We start from the raw sequence: 16060 nt of genomic DNA on the forward strand, positions 1-16060 counted from the left end.
CACCACGCTACCGGATTTCACCCACGTTTCACGTCTCACTGTTAAAACGTCACACTGATCCAGTTTCTCCTTCCTCCACAGAACCGGAACCGCCTCCCCCTCCAAACCAACCCGAGATCCTCGGAGACAGCATCTACCAGGTCCAAGAGATCCTCGACTCCCGGCGGCGGAACGGCCACCTGGAGTACCTCATAGATTGGGAGGGGTTCGGTCCCGAGGAGAGGTCGTGGGTACCACGCAATGACATCCTGGATCCGGCTCTCCTCGAAGAGTTCCACCGACAACACCCGGACCGCCCGGCTCCCAGAGGTCGTGGTCGTCCCCGTCGCCGCTCTAGGGTGCCTGGAGTCACCCGTAGGGGGGGGGGTAGTGTCACACCCTCAGCTCGTTCCCTCAGCCCCAGTCACCATTGCCAGTCACCATCCACTCGATCTCCCATGCACCGCCCACGTGAACCGTCACCTGAATACTAATTACCTGCACCTGCACCAGCAATCACCACACCTTTTAAATACTCACCTCACTCACTCACTCACCGGCTGGAATCAAGATTGCATGGACATTCTTTGTGGATCTTCTGCCTGCTCCTTGTGGACCGTAGTTGTGACTCTGTGGAGATTCAGACACATCGGTTAAGGGAAGTGACTCTTTGTTGTACTGGCTTAACTCTGTACTTGAACTCACCAGTTGATCAGTGCTTGAAGATTCACCGTCTGTGACCACACTTACCTGCTCTGTTATAGTGCTATGCTAATAAAGCTTCACGAAAATACTTACCCGTCTTCTCCTCTCCTTGTGTGGATGTGACAATTTTTACCTTCAGAAGTGAAATTGCTCTCATTGTTCACAGCAGTTAACCAAGAATCAATCCTTGAATTGGTTGCTTTGTCCCTGTATTGTGTGGCTCAAAAAGCTCGGCTATATTCGCTCTGCTTATGAAAGAAAGGATGACTGCACACAAACCGCTGTGACATTTCTTCACTAGAAGCATGCCAACACTTTTGATGTTGAACTATTGGCAGCCACAGTGATTTGATTTGTTTAACTTCCTCAGCGTCGCAGGCTTTCTTTCAATCCTGAGAGTTTTAGATGTTCAAACTTTCAGAGGCGTGAGTTACAATGAAGAACTGCACAACAAGTACCGCTGACTATAGTTTTTCCCCTATAACTATTTTTTTAAAGATGTTGCAGTCAAACATGTGAGTTACAATATCTAAATATCAGAATCGTTGGTGAGAAACTACTTTCGTTTTTCAGATAGGGAACATTTACTGCACCTTTATTAGAAATGACATATTTACAAATGTTCAAACATTTAAAAAATATATTTGTTGGTGTGTAACTAACTATGAAGTTAAGTTAAAAACCTGTTCTGGTATTTAAATTTATCTTGTTGTAAAAATACTGGTGAATAAATAACTAGAATTTGTCTTGTTACTAAACACTGATTGTACTTTCCTGCTAATAGCGATTTTTTTTTTTTTTTTCAATAATGCAACTAGTTAAACAGTTTTCAAACCCTGTGTAAACTGCTTTCACATTTAAGCATTTTTTTTTACCAGCTTATTTCACACAATAACTTTTTTTTTCTTTCTTTATATATATATATATATATTCAAGGAAAACCTGACAGAACATGCTAACAGCAAACCTTGGACCCAGTGTTGCTGAACTAAAATTTGTTAGGCACAATTTTCTGCGAATTAATTTTTCAATAGCACATTAGCCATTAAAACATTTAAAAAGGTTAAAAAGCCGTTAAAAAGGTTCCAAACTTCACAAGCTTTTTTCAGCAATACATGTAGCGATTTTTAAACAAAATATGCTTGAGAACATCTTCATACAAGTAACGAACTAAAAGTTATGATGTTAACGTTTTTCAGAAAACTTTTACACTTATGCAGTTTTTGTCAATTTAAAATCTTTCCCATCGCCCTAACAATTTTTTTTTAAGATGTAAGACTAAAACAAAGGTTTTGGAGTTTTACATCTAATTTTAAATAACAAAATTACTTAAATGCTGCCGTTTTCATCAGCTAGTTAATATCCCGTGTCTCCTAAATAAGCTTCGACGTAGCTACTACTTTTTAGTAGCATCAAGTATCTTGACTTCAACTTTAATACGATTATCATCATGCCACAAGTTTCAAAACGGCTTCACCAGCAACAATTTTGGATCCAGAAATGGGACTTTTGTCGCTTGTTGGCGCTCAACAGAAAGCCGCCGTTTATAAGCACATGGATAGATGACAAACAAAAAGGCGGGAAAACACGACGCGATGGGGGAGGTGTGGGCTTGCATTAATCCACTGAAAGGCTTTTAGCTGTATTGCTTTCCAACGGTGCGGAGTACACCGCCCCTGTGATTCCATTCCAGCAGTAATTTAATTTAGTGCGAGAGCTTTTCATTTTGTGAATGAATGTACATCCACTCGGCTGCTTTTACCATCCTGCTACAGCTTTCACTCTCCACGGCGCTCATTAAGCAAACTCATTTGATAGTTTCGGCAAGTGTGACGGAGCCTCCTCCCTCCCGCACACCATCATTGGAGGGGCTCTTTGGAGAATTACACTGAGTCATTGAGCTATTTGGGTAATGCATCGGCATCTCCGTCTGAAGGACAGGCTCTTGCCCGTCTTGACTTACGCTGCCATCATTTAACTGCGCCATTACGGGTCTTTCATGCATATTGAGAGGTCTGGAGCGAGGAGACGTTTGGGTGTAACGTTAACCTTTTTATAGGCTGCAATCCTTAAAAGGAGTTCCCTGTACCTTACCATGAAAGATAGTGTCTCTAACAAGAAGCATGGTGATCAGTGTGGGGGAGACGTTCATTAAAATTATTTTTTTTTTTTTTAGTAATTAGAGTTAGTTCCTTTTACTTTTATAAAACAAACTTTAAATGTTTTTACAAGCTTTTTTCACAATAACTTGATTAATGTTGGGGCAAGTCATGCAAGTCAGAAATGGAAAAAACCTTTGGTCAGCAGCTAAAAGTTGTGACAATACAAACATTTTCATTTCTGCTAATTACATTTTCAGTAATAGTAGTTCAGTAGTATTTTAATAGTGTAGCTTAATATTTACAAGATTAAAACATAAAAAAAATGCTTTATAGCAGAGCAAATTTCTAAATTTGAATTTAATCATTTAATATAATACAACTTAATGTATATAGTTTATTATAATTGTAATATTTTAAAACATTTAAATACATTAATTTTATTAATTTACAGTCATTTTAATAATATTGATAGTATAAAAAAAAATTATTTTGGTTATTTGGATTTTTTAATAAATAACTATTTATCTTTATTTTATATTGTATACAATTATATATATTTTATTTTATTTATTTATATATAATAAAATATATTTTACAAATTAGCCATGAACAAATTAAATTAAAAATTAAAAATGTATGCATATAGCAGATGCATATAGGCTATCAGGCTATCAATTTTTACTTATCATGTGTTCCCGGGGAATCAAACCCCCAACCTTGCGCCTTATAGCACAATGCTCTACCAATTGAACTACAGGAATACTATTATGGCTAATTATTTATGGATGTATGATTTGTTAGCGATATTTATTTCTGAATGATTTTTCTATTTTATTTTTATTTAATTATAAATTTTTTGCCAATTTTAACAAAATTAATTAAGGTTGTTTTTTTGGGCTAAAATAGACAATCATGTCCAGCTGTTGTGATGGTTTGCTGAAAGCAAAAGCCTGGAGATCTTGATTTCAGTCCATTTTGTTCAAATCATTTGCCAAAACCAACCATTTTCTTGTTCAGGGATCAAAAATATATGTTCATTTAAATCTCACTTGTTCTTTTTATACATCATATATTTTTGAACTGATAATACCTCTGTTCATTCTCACATATTCTACTTCAAATGCGTCCATCCGGCCTAGAGGTGAGACTGTCCACAACCCGAGCGTCTGTGCACATCAAAGCTCATGGATCATTCGACCCACGGGCCGTCCTGACAGCGACGTCCTCCAAGCTTTGATTTCTCCTGATTCTGATGAAATAGCGAGAGCCTGGCTCTGCAGGAACCCCAGGCTACAGGGACTTATGCCATTACCAAAGATCATGTGTAGGAGGAACTAGCATCCCGAATTCACACTTGACATACATAATGTCCCTTATGCTACTGAATGTCCAAGTGTGTGGAGGTTCAAGATTCAAAGTTGGCTAGTCGGTCTTTAGGAATCAAATTTGTTGGGTTGCAAGACAAGACGCAAGATGTCAATTTCAAATTTTAAATCTGTCAGTAATTGTCTGTAAATGTATTGTTGGAACGTTAGCATGCTAAAGCACAACTAATAATTGCTATAATAATAATAGTTAATTGGTTGTTGGTTGATAAGACCCATCTCTAGTTCCAGTTCTCCATAAAATGTTCAAACCAATGAAAAATGCCTCTATTTAACCCTTTTTGGTGTTCTGTGTATTTTTATGCTCATCAGAGTATTGTATCATTAGCTTAGCAACATGCTAACTCTATGGGGATCATGTTCTCAGAGTTGCTGCAACGTTTCAAACCCCTCATTCACTTAGCATGCTCCCTACGTAGACGCTACAGCAAGACAGCTCACTAGGATTTAGAACACAATCCAATGTGTCCAAAGTTTGATGGTTGAATACCAACTTGAGTAACAAATTCCCAATCTTGACATCATCGATGTGGGCTTAATTTGGCGAGATGCTGCTGTCAACAAATGCTGAAGACAGCTAGTCAGTGACACTCCAGGTTGTTAGCAAGACAACAGCCAATATTAGCTGGCATGTGACCTCCGGTGGCTGGAGATAAACTAGACCTGGCTCGCTCATTAGAGATTCACTAGGACGTTTGTGTCAGCAGTTGGACAATGGGTTTCGCAATTATTTCCCAGATGGGGACAAAATAAAATATATTATATTTTTAGGATGTTTACGAGCTGAAACATTTTTAGACACTTGGTCTAAAATTATATCTCCCTAGAAGGCTGGTGTAATGATGTGGATATAAACAGAAGATGTTTTTACACTATAATGACAGGTAAGGTCTTGCATGATAGCAGGCATTTTATTCCTTCGTTTTTGAGAAGGTAAAAGTAAATTACACAATATGCTAATTTAAGACGGATGTGTGTTTTCTCAGTTATTATCTCGACCAGCGTGAGGTCCATCAGGTATTAGATCACCACTGACAAGGTGTGTGTTAACTATGTGTGTTTACGCCATCTTCTTGTGAAATAACGCATAATGACGTTTTATGACGAATAGTCTGTGAATTTGTTCGGTATTAGTTTCTGGTGCTGAAGTAGGTCACGCTCCGCTTTCAGAGCTGCCATTAGCGTCGAGTCTTTCATTGTTTAGGGTGGATTTGCTTTTCATGGGCAAAGTGCTGCATTAAAGCTTTTATATTTCATACATATGGCTGTCGGAGGGGTAATGGCACCTGCTTGACATGCTTGAGTATAGACAGAAGCAGCAGGGGATGGATGAAAGAGCATCCTTTATCTCAGGTTTTCTGGTTTAAAGTAGAGATTCGTTCGCGTCAGGAGATACAGGTGCATCTCAGAAAATTAGAGTATCATAGAAAAGTAATTTTTTGTTGTAACTTTATACAAAAAAGCAAAATATCTTATATTCTAGCTTCATTGCACACAAACTGAAATATAGTTTTTTGTTTTAATTCTGATGGTTATGGATTGTGCACCTTTTCCTTACACACATTTTCCTTCCAGTCAACTTTCTATGAATATATTTTGATACAGCACTCTGTGAACAGCAGCCCTTTCAGAAATGTCCTTCTGTGGCTTACACTCCTTGTGGAGGGTGTTCATGATTGTCTTCTGGACAACTGTCAAGTCAGTTATCTTTCCAATAATTGTGGTTTCCTGTTCTAAACTAGACCAAGAGGTATCCAGTATTTATACTCAATATTAATCAAACTAATCAAGCTCGGAAATTGAATATTCTAAATTCTATTTTAAGATACTTTTTTAAGAATTAATTTTTCATAACAATCATAATTAAAACAGAAAACTCTTGAAAATGTTTAGCTTGTTTGCATTGAGTCTAGAATATAAGAAAGTTTGCTTTTAAAAAAATTCAATTAAAAAAAAATAAAGACCTTTTCCATTATATATTTTTTTAAGATGCATATGCTGTATATGCTTTTAAATGCTATGGTTCGTGGTTGGTAGGTCATTATTTCACATCAAGAAATGGTTAGTTTCCAATAGTTAAACCATGTTAACCACAAATAACCACAAATTGTACCTTAAACCGCATAAACAATTTGATTACACCAAATACACAAAATAATTTTCTTTTTAGCAGCATCATATACCACCTTTAAGTAGTCACTTGATATTGGTAGGGACATATCCCTATCATCCCTACTAAATTATATACCATTGATATATGCATATATACCTAACTGGCCATTTTAGATATAAGAAGATAAATATATTAGCACCATTTGTTGTTTGCTTTTGGGATCTGATAGAGCATTTGGACCCAGGAGTGGTTACGCTTCATGTCAAGCGTATAGTGTTATCATTATAGTTATCGTTTTAGCTATCGTTCTTGTTATGAATGGCCATTAAGTGGCCCAAGACAGGTAAATGTTCCCTCTAGCTTCTATTATCGCCTTAAATGACTCTTCAACCGTAATAACCTCAGTCAGTCGATTCCATCATCTTTTGTTCAGCCTAGTATGAAGGTCACTTTCAGCTTCCCGTGTTTCCATGCTCCATCAGAGGTGTGAAAGCTGCCGGCCACACGACCGGCTTCAACCCACCCGGCGTGTCAGAGCGTGTTTCCCCACAGCGAGCAAAGAGCCCGGATCAGCACCCCGCAGGCACATTGTCTTGACGTGTGGCTAGAAAAGCGGCGTAATTAAGTCCGTCCCATGACAGGGTGAATGAGGTTGAAAAGCAGCAACCTGCCAGTGACTTCCAGTGCTTTTGAAATGGAAGTGGCTTCGTTTAGCTCACAGTGGCTGGTTAGCTCGTTATGAACAATTTTGCACGGCGGGAGAATTTCGGAAGCTTGATGGAATCGAGATATAGATGCTATGTTGTATTTTACATGTACGTTTTACAGCTCTGTCTTTTTATATTATACGAAAACACTGTAAATTTGCCACTGGTACCGAGTCCTTTGAAAAGCACTACCATAACCTCTGAAGAGCATTTGATTTTATTGTAAATTGTTTTCAAATGATGGTCTTGCATATGATAACCAGGTCAAAATGCACTGGAATATCGATGGTTTCGCACCGAATGTCTCATGCAACATGTCAAACTTGTGCTATTTTTGCTGTTCTACCAAGTAAATGTTATATTCCACTTCTTTTTTGGTTTAAGGTACTTTAAGAGCTGCTGACAGTGTGATGGACTGTGAAAATCCCTTGTAGATCAGTGAGTAGAACGAGGGATTGTGGGATTGCATCTCTTTACCTCAGGGCCGTGGTGAATATTCATTATGTGGAAAGTTTCTTCACTTTAGATTAGAGATTGGCAGCTCTTGTTTATCTCCAAATAACCTTGTTAACAATCTTCAAATATATGTAATTGCTAAATGTTTTTTGGATGTAGGTGAGTGTGTTAGGGATTGAACACATCTTTATTTGACAGACCCCTCATCTGGCTTTTTACAACACGAGCTGTTCTGTATTCAGCTATGGTTTGGTGAGAGAAAGCACCCTTTCAGGTTTTCAAAGTAAATGGTCTTTCACATTGTCTCTCATTCTTTTGCATTGATGGAAAGTCTGAAGTGCCTTTTTAGGTGTTCGAAACTTATGCACACAGTAATGGATTATTGAAAAGCAGCCTGAGGGTGGTTTTATGAGGGCTTTGACATGATTGGATGAACTTTTTTTTTTTTTTGTCTTCAGTTCAGAGATTCTGCTCCAAATGTTGGAGACACAAAGGATTGTGACGCAAAGCCTGTTTGCTAAATAATTATTCTGCCCTATTTTGGCAAATGTTTTTTAGAACACAAATACATGAAAAAATAAAGGCTTTTATCTACATTTTACAAGAAAACATTATTTCAGTCATTCAAAAAACGTCACGATTATTTCAGTGTCTCTTGCTATTTCTTTGTGATTAATTGTAAAATTCACTAGCAAGCTATATATATAAAAAAATGTCCTGGATCTTCCAAGCTTTATAACGGCAGTGAATGGGTTTTAAGGTTTCGAAGCCCCAAAAATGTGTCCATCCATCATTAAATATGCTCCACACAGCTCTGTGGGGTTAATAAAGGCCTCCTGAAGCAATGCATTTGTGTAAGATTAATACTCATATTTAAACCTTTATAAACCAGGTGTCTCAAAACTCGGTCCTGGAGGGCTGGTGTCCTGCTAAGTTTAGCTCCAACCCTAATTAAACGCACCTGAACCAGATCATCAAGGTCTTTCTAGGCATACCTGAAACTTCCAGGCAGGTGTGTTGAAATAATTCGGAGATAAACTCTGCAGGACACCGGATCTTCACACATAAGGTACTCCGGCAGTTTTCTAGCAATTATCTGGGACCAATGTGCAGTGTGAAAGAGGTTCTAGTCTCACGGGAACAGCCAAGTAAAACATTTTTGCTTATATCGAAATCTTCGACATGCTAGTTTTGTACTTCCAATTCGTGACCAGTGTTTTGTTTTGCTCTCTCCTTTGTGCTTCGAAGTTCGTTCCTCCAAAATGGAAATTTTTTTTTTTGTAATTGTGAAAGTTTCTGAGTGAAAATGTTCTACATCACTTTTTATTTTATTTTTTAATTTGGTGTACAAGGTTGATTTTGTGCATCATTGTTAAATTAGAGCATAAATTAGGCAAACACACAAAAAAGTGAATATAATTTATATACGTTACATGCAATCTTTACTGCAACTTTTTTTTCAAAGTTGTTAATAAAGTATATTTCTAGTAGCATTAGGTATTCTTGTGCATAATGGAATCCCAGAATGCATAGTGGCACACTCTGCAAATGAATCCCTCCAAAATGTTGGTGAATATAATGGAAATATATACCATGATGCAATACTCCAGAATTCTGATCGAGGACTAACTGACTAACACAACTTTTTTTGTATTTTTTTTATTACAAAAATATATCACCTTTTACAATGTGCAATGTTGTAAATGAAGATTATTGTCAAATTTGTGAGCAAATACAATTTCACTTTCTACTCTTAAATGTTTATTGGTGAAATTTACTAGCAATTTTGAGTAAAAATAGTTTTTTAAGCCAATTTGTTTTTTTTCAGCATACACAAAATTGATTAAGTGCACCATTGTTAACTTAGGACACAGTTAAAGTACGCAATGCATTCTCCATGTGGACAAATGTCCAAAAACCCCTTTGAAAAGCAGGCTGGAAGACCAGTAAACTAGTTTAATCTTTGTTTTATAGCAGGAATTCATTGGCTTGTTTTTTGGTAGCATTACTTATTTTTTATCCCAGAATGCATTTCGGCGAACTGTGAATAAATCCCTCCTGGATGAGTAAGAGTAATGCAAATTCTAAATATATTCTGTTAAATACCTCAAAGTACCAATGAAGAAGTATTAATTGAGAATATTGTGCAATTAGCTTAAACGGAAAAAGAAAAAAAAACTCAAAATACATTACAACCAAACTGTAAAAATTATATCTTGAAGTTGTAAATAGAGGATTGAACTATGTTTTACAAATATATATGTCTTTCTTATTCAAAAGTTCACACTTAATTCAATGTGTTATTTAAAATATTTCAGTGCATTTTGACATTAGCTTAGCAACATGCTAACACCAGGGCAAATGGTCAAAAATTTCTAAAAAAAAAAAAAAACATCACCTACATCACTTACAATGTTCACTGTAAAAATTATTTTTCAAAGTTGTAAAGAAAGTTTTTGAAGTATGAAGTTGACTAGCGATATCTGAGTGAAAACTGGTTTTACATAAATGTTTTTTTTTTCTTGTTTGTGAAATCCAGGCGACCTTGTTTCATCCACAGACGGACGGATATCAGACAGCCAGCGATCAGCTCCTATTAGATGAAAACTTGATACATTCGGACAAGTTTAACCTTGTCACAGGCTTTTACAGCAGCGCTCAAAGCTAAGTCTCATAAAATTGACAACCTTACTATTAACCGCTATTTGAAGTCCATACAAACTCTCTCTTCTGCTGTCCGAGAGCCTTCCATACACTGGCTCCTAACAGAAGTCCTGTCTTTAGCACGAAATCAGTGTGTGCTGAAATTACACACCTTTGGACGGATGAATTGGCATTTAATTAGCATTACAATTGAATATTTAATGTTATTTTTGATGACTTCTAAATTGATGTGTATGGTCGTAGAAAGCGGTTGCCATGGGAAACAGCGCTGGATGTTTATTTATGAAGTAGTCCTTTGCTGTGACCTGCCTATAATATCAGTGAAACGCGGCATGCTAATTCAGAGTTACACATTCATTATGTTGAACTCGTGAGCACCCGCCAGTCGCAGCACTCTGTGGTTTTTATGCAGAGGATGCAGAGTAACCTTATAACACTGTTCTCTCCAGCGCAGCGTTCATTATGTAACACTCAAAACACATTTATTGCTTTTCCAAATCAAACAGATAAACAAAGAAGCATACGCATGAGGACATAAAATACCCCAAGTATACGTTAAGGTCGTATTTCAATCCAGAATAAAAAATAAAAAAAATTAAAAAAAGAGAGTTTGCTTGAAGAAAAATAAAGCATTTTTACATTGTTTACCTTTACTCTTTAAAAAAAATTGCATTGTGACATTAATTTCATGACACTTGAGCACTTTTTCCACAATTCTTTAACTCTAGGATACTTTGACATATTGGTAAAAATAGGAAAAAAATAAATAAAAAAGCCTTTGATTCATTTATGGTAAAGAAATATATATAATTTGTATATCTCTTCTTTTTTTTCTTTTTTTGTCATGAAAGTAATGCTGAGATGTAAAGGTCTTTTAGAAATACTTAATGAATATATATATATATATATATATATATATATATATTTTGTTGGTATTTTGTTTGGGTGAATCATATCCTGGACTTGATTTTTATAGTTAAAACGTTTTTTTTTATTATTATTTAATATATTTTAATTATAATTACTTTTAATTGTAGAAATTTTTACGTGTATCTATAATATAATAATAATAATATTGTTAATAATATAAATGATGATATTTTTTATGGACCAAGCCCCGAACTGTTCATGATCTTAAAATCATAATCTTGGTGTCTATGGTTCCTTGGCTCTTGCTGAAACAGGTGGATGTTGATTTTGCCAGGATCAAATGAACCGCCATCTGCCATTTTTAAAACAAAAAAAAACATAAATTGCAATATCTTTTGAACAATTTGACATATCAACACATAAATTGGTAGGAATCATCGACGTCATGTCCCGGAGGTACCTCAGAATTTTGAAAACAGCGCCACCTAGTGTTCCAGAGATATAAAGATTTTTGCTAAAACTTTTGAAAATATTGTCCGATTATGATGATATTTAATTTGTCATTTTCCATAAATGAGCCTTTCCACCATTTTGAAGTAAATGGAAAAACTATTTTTTGGCTACTCCTATAACTTTTGTCCAATTTTCTCTAAAATCCGATCAGATTATCTTCACACAGAGCGGCACAGAAATAACTGTACGGATTTTTGATATTCATTACCATTCCTGAGAAATATCTTTCTTAATTTGACCGTGCCTATGTTTGTTGACTTATGCTAGTTAGCTTAGCATGTGAATTGGTTAGCATGCCAACCAGTAACATGGCTCTTGAGCTATCATGTTTACCATAAATTAAGTTACATTAGCATTATGTTATCTTGACATGCTTATCTGGTTAACATGCTAAGTGACGTTTTGTTGTGAGCTTGTAATTGATACTTGACCCGGGGATTGTGGGATATGCTGCAGCTTTAAAGAAAAAGGCCTTATTTTTATTTATTTGTATTATTTTGTATTAGTGAAATACATCCTGCCCTTGTTTTGAGCGATTGGGCATTCATTCACGACTGCTTTAAAGTGTTGTAAAGTGAAGCCCAATTGCCTCCTTCATAGTCGTGCTTCACTTGAGCTGTAAATTAGCGAATTAGCTGCATAATTGGCCGAATTAAAGCTCCAATCATTGAAGCTTTTTCTGTCAGAGGTCCTTCAGGTAACGTAAATCAGCTGTCGCTCGAGACCCCGAAAGGAAGACAAATATGCCCAGCCGAGCGAGTAATGACCGGAGCTGTGTGTGAGGAGGTCTGAGGAAAGCAAACAAAAGAGGCTCGATTAGTACAAACACCTCTTCATACTCTGAAGGAAGAGCGGCTTCATTATGATGTGTTTTCCTCTCAGACACATCTGTGTGGTACCTGCTGCGACCGGGACGAGACGAGTCAGGTCAACTGGGCTTCAAATCACTCCTCAGGTTTGACCTATTGACTGTTAGAGACGTGTGCATTAGTTTACAGGGTCTTCAGGTTCATGAAATTGTTTGGGGGGGGGGGGGTTCTCCCATGAATGATGTTGGTATCAGTGATTTAAAATGTTCAAATGGAGCCTCTCAATGTATGTGTGTGTGAAGAAAAGCACCCCACATGTTTTTGGATAACCCCGAAGAATAATGATAATTATTATTATTATTATTAAAGATTTGTGGGAGAAACAATAGTCAAAATATCACAAATATTATGCATACCATGTTGCTTTTGTTGTAGTTTTGCATTCATTTAGGTTTTCTTAACTTCCTGATGCATTAAATTGAGAAAAAGATATAACTTTGTGAAAAAGTTTTTATTTTGGTCATGGCATTTTTCCCCCAAAACAATGCATTAACTGACTTAATTTGTATTATTATTATTATTATTATTATTATTATGCATTTTAGTACTGCATTAATTTGAGTAAAAAACTACTTTTCCACTCTTGGGTGTTTTTTTTTTTTTTTTTTTTTTTTGCATAAGTTAAAATTTTGGCAAATAATTCAATTATTATTATTATTATTATTATTATTATTATTATTACTAATACAGGAACAGATACATGTCAAAATTGCTAGAATTAATGCAAAACTACAAAAAAATATGTAGTCATTATATACCAACAAATAAAAAGGCAAATTGGTTATTGGACACATTATATTCTATCAGATTTGGTATTGTATGAGATTTTATAATGTAATTATACTTCATTTTATAGACCTCAATTGTGCCTATTTATAGTTGTGTCGGAAAGTAAGTATTTATTTATTTATTTTTTTTAACACTTAATTAATTATGCACTGGATAATGAAGGAAAAGCAGTAACGTGTGTCCAGCAGTCATGTGACCTCCCACAATGTAAATAATATTGGTTAGGGTAAGTTTGACATTAAACACGTTTGGTTTTACAGGCGTATCGACTAGCAGTTAGCCACTCAGACCCCACGTTTGAGTCTTATCTATGCTCTCAGAAAGTCCCCTCTGTTCGCTCCAGATGGGATGTCATGCTAACGTTTGTCACCCCGGCCAATCGGACCCCTGAAACAATGGCAGTGGTGCTCCTCAGTGGCCTGAAGACGCCCCGAGGTGGATTTAGCTGGCGTCCGTATGGAAGGGATTGGAGCCTATCAGCAGGAACAGATGTGTGAGGCATTTCCTGTGGTCAGGACAGAGATGTGCAAAGAAAAAACATAAAAAATGGACACAGAGTCTTTAAATGTCGGAAATAAAGAGTTCAGCCAAAAATGAACTCACCTGTTTTTAACCTGTATGCTTGTTTTTTTGTTTTGTTTGCACCTTTCTGTGCAGTTTTTTTTTCATACAATGGACAGTGCAATCAAATCTTGTTTAATGTAGTCGTCCAAAACATGGACGTAGTGTCTATGACGTCACCCATTGGTTTTGTGAAGAGTGTTTTTGAAGCCAAAAGTGTGTGGAGGTGGCCTTCGCCATCTTGGCAGCGCGTCACTCACGGATAATCGAAAATGGGCAAAAAATTGGGATCTGGTTGGTGAAGCCACGCCCACCTATCTTGACGACATTGACAGCAGTGGCAGTCCACCTGTCACTCAAGTGGCTGAGCCCTTAATTATGAAGAACTTTAAAGCTTAATATAATTAAAAAGGGTGCGTTATAAAAAAGCTGTATAGACCAAAATGTTATTTTTGTACCAGGCTGTAAAGTTATTATTTTTTTATTTATTCTTTTTTTTTTTTCTGCTATAAATTTGACCATTTTATCATGGGGAATCTATGGGATTGACTCCCTTTTGAGTTGTAGTCACTTCCGTGTTGGTTTTAAGAGATTTTATAATATTGCTTTTGAATTTGAATTTAAATTGTTTAAATTTCAATATATTCAGACTTCTTTTCTGGTAATCTTTCTGCACTCCGTGGGTCGAGTTTGAAATGAGATGATGTAACACGAGTATTTTACACAAGCTATTCCATTAACTTGATTCCCCAAACCAGCTTGTAGCACCTGGATCATTTACTCGGCTCTTCATCTCCTCTCTGCTATTCTGTTCGAGTCCCAGCACATGATTGAAAATGCAGCGATTGAGCAGGTGTCTCTGGAAACTGCTGCTTCTTCTGAATGTACTGGTTAAGTGGCTTTGCCAGACATGACAGTGGCGGTCTTCCCATCCTCTCGGGCGTAATGGATAATTCCCAACCTAACGCTTTTTAATATTGCATTTCCGATATTAAACACTTAGTCAGCTCGCTGCCTGGAGGAGAGTCACTACTATGACAGATGATAAAATTTCCCACTCATTACAAATGCATGAGACCGTGTCTAGAAACACGAGGTGACATGGGGACATGTCCCTCTTTCTCCGACCCGTGTCGTCCATCATTGCAGTCCGGTGTTCAGATTAGGGATTGGAGCTCTTTAGGTCTGGCTGAGGTCAACACAAGCGGGACGGGAGTTATTGTTGGACTGCTTCATTGTTTAGACTACTTACAAAAGAGACCCCAATCAGGTGTGAGCAGCTTCAACTTTCTCTGTGAGACCATTTTTCACAACTCGTCACAAAATAGGCCAAGTCACACCTAAAAAGTCTGAAAGTCTTTGTGTTCGAGAACAGAATATCAACTGAAGTGTATTGAACTTGAGTTAGCTAACAATTTCTGGCTGATTTTTAAGAAGCTTCTGTTGAAGTTATTATTGATCAATTTATTTAGTCAAATTACCTTATTTTGATATTATTATTATAAATTAAAATGCATCTTTCTTTTTATAAATTTAGGTGATTTTATTCCATATACTATTAATGTTCACTTGACAAAAACGACACATGAATTCTATTTTATAATAACACAAAAGTAAATATTAATTATATACATTGCTTTTGTACTTTTAGACTCATTTTAGAAGTTTTGCATTATGTTCTTTTTTTTTTAGTTTTTCTGAAATTACATCAAAACATGCATTTTATTTTATGATGATAAAAATATATAATGGTTCACCCAAGTGGGCAGATGTTTAGCTGGAAAGCTATTACAGTATTCATTATAAGTAGCATGCTAGCTGAACAACCGACTTTAAAGTCCATTATAATTAAAGTATGACAAACATAATGAAAGCCACTTAGAGATTCACCTCTAAGATTGCATCAAGCATGTGCTTTATATTTAGCTACCTGCCCTAGTAATGGCTTGTTATGCAATATGCACATTTTCTTTGAAGAACATATGTATAATGTAATTCTAACATGCTCTCTAGCTCCAGAACTGCCGCCTGTGTCCGTATAACACTTCATATGCTTTACCAGAGGTGTCAAAGGTCAACTGACTCATTGATGGAGCGACGAGGCCTGCAGCCCAAACCTCCTCTCAGTCCCTTAGATCCTTCTCGACGTGTGTTTTTCTCAACGCCCACAAAGCAGAATGTCATCTCCACTTGTGCTCTCTCTGACACAGAAGCAGTGAGACAGCGAGTCATTAACGCGTCCCTCTCTCTGGCGAGTGTGGACCGGGACACCTGCGTTGTGCCTCATGGTCCTACAGTGCTAATTGGTGCAACAGCACATCATAAATTAGGGGGCAGGGTGAGGGTG

At 36.5% G+C, this 16060-nt stretch overlaps 1 long non-coding RNA gene across 1 annotated transcript; it reads left to right on the forward strand.

Moving 5' to 3' along the window:
- Window positions 1-8475: 8475 nt before the first annotated feature.
- On the forward strand, window positions 8476-13642 carry LOC113064590 (uncharacterized). The gene is made up of 3 exons (XR_003278844.1): window positions 8476-8516; window positions 12377-12449; window positions 13496-13642. It is a non-coding gene; the product is annotated as an uncharacterized LOC113064590 (long non-coding RNA).
- The last annotated feature ends 2418 nt before the right edge of the window (window positions 13643-16060 follow it).

The sequence above is a fragment of the Carassius auratus genome, chromosome 47 (genome assembly GCF_003368295.1).
Source record: "Carassius auratus strain Wakin chromosome 47, ASM336829v1, whole genome shotgun sequence".
Classification (NCBI taxonomy): domain Eukaryota; kingdom Metazoa; phylum Chordata; class Actinopteri; order Cypriniformes; family Cyprinidae; genus Carassius; species Carassius auratus.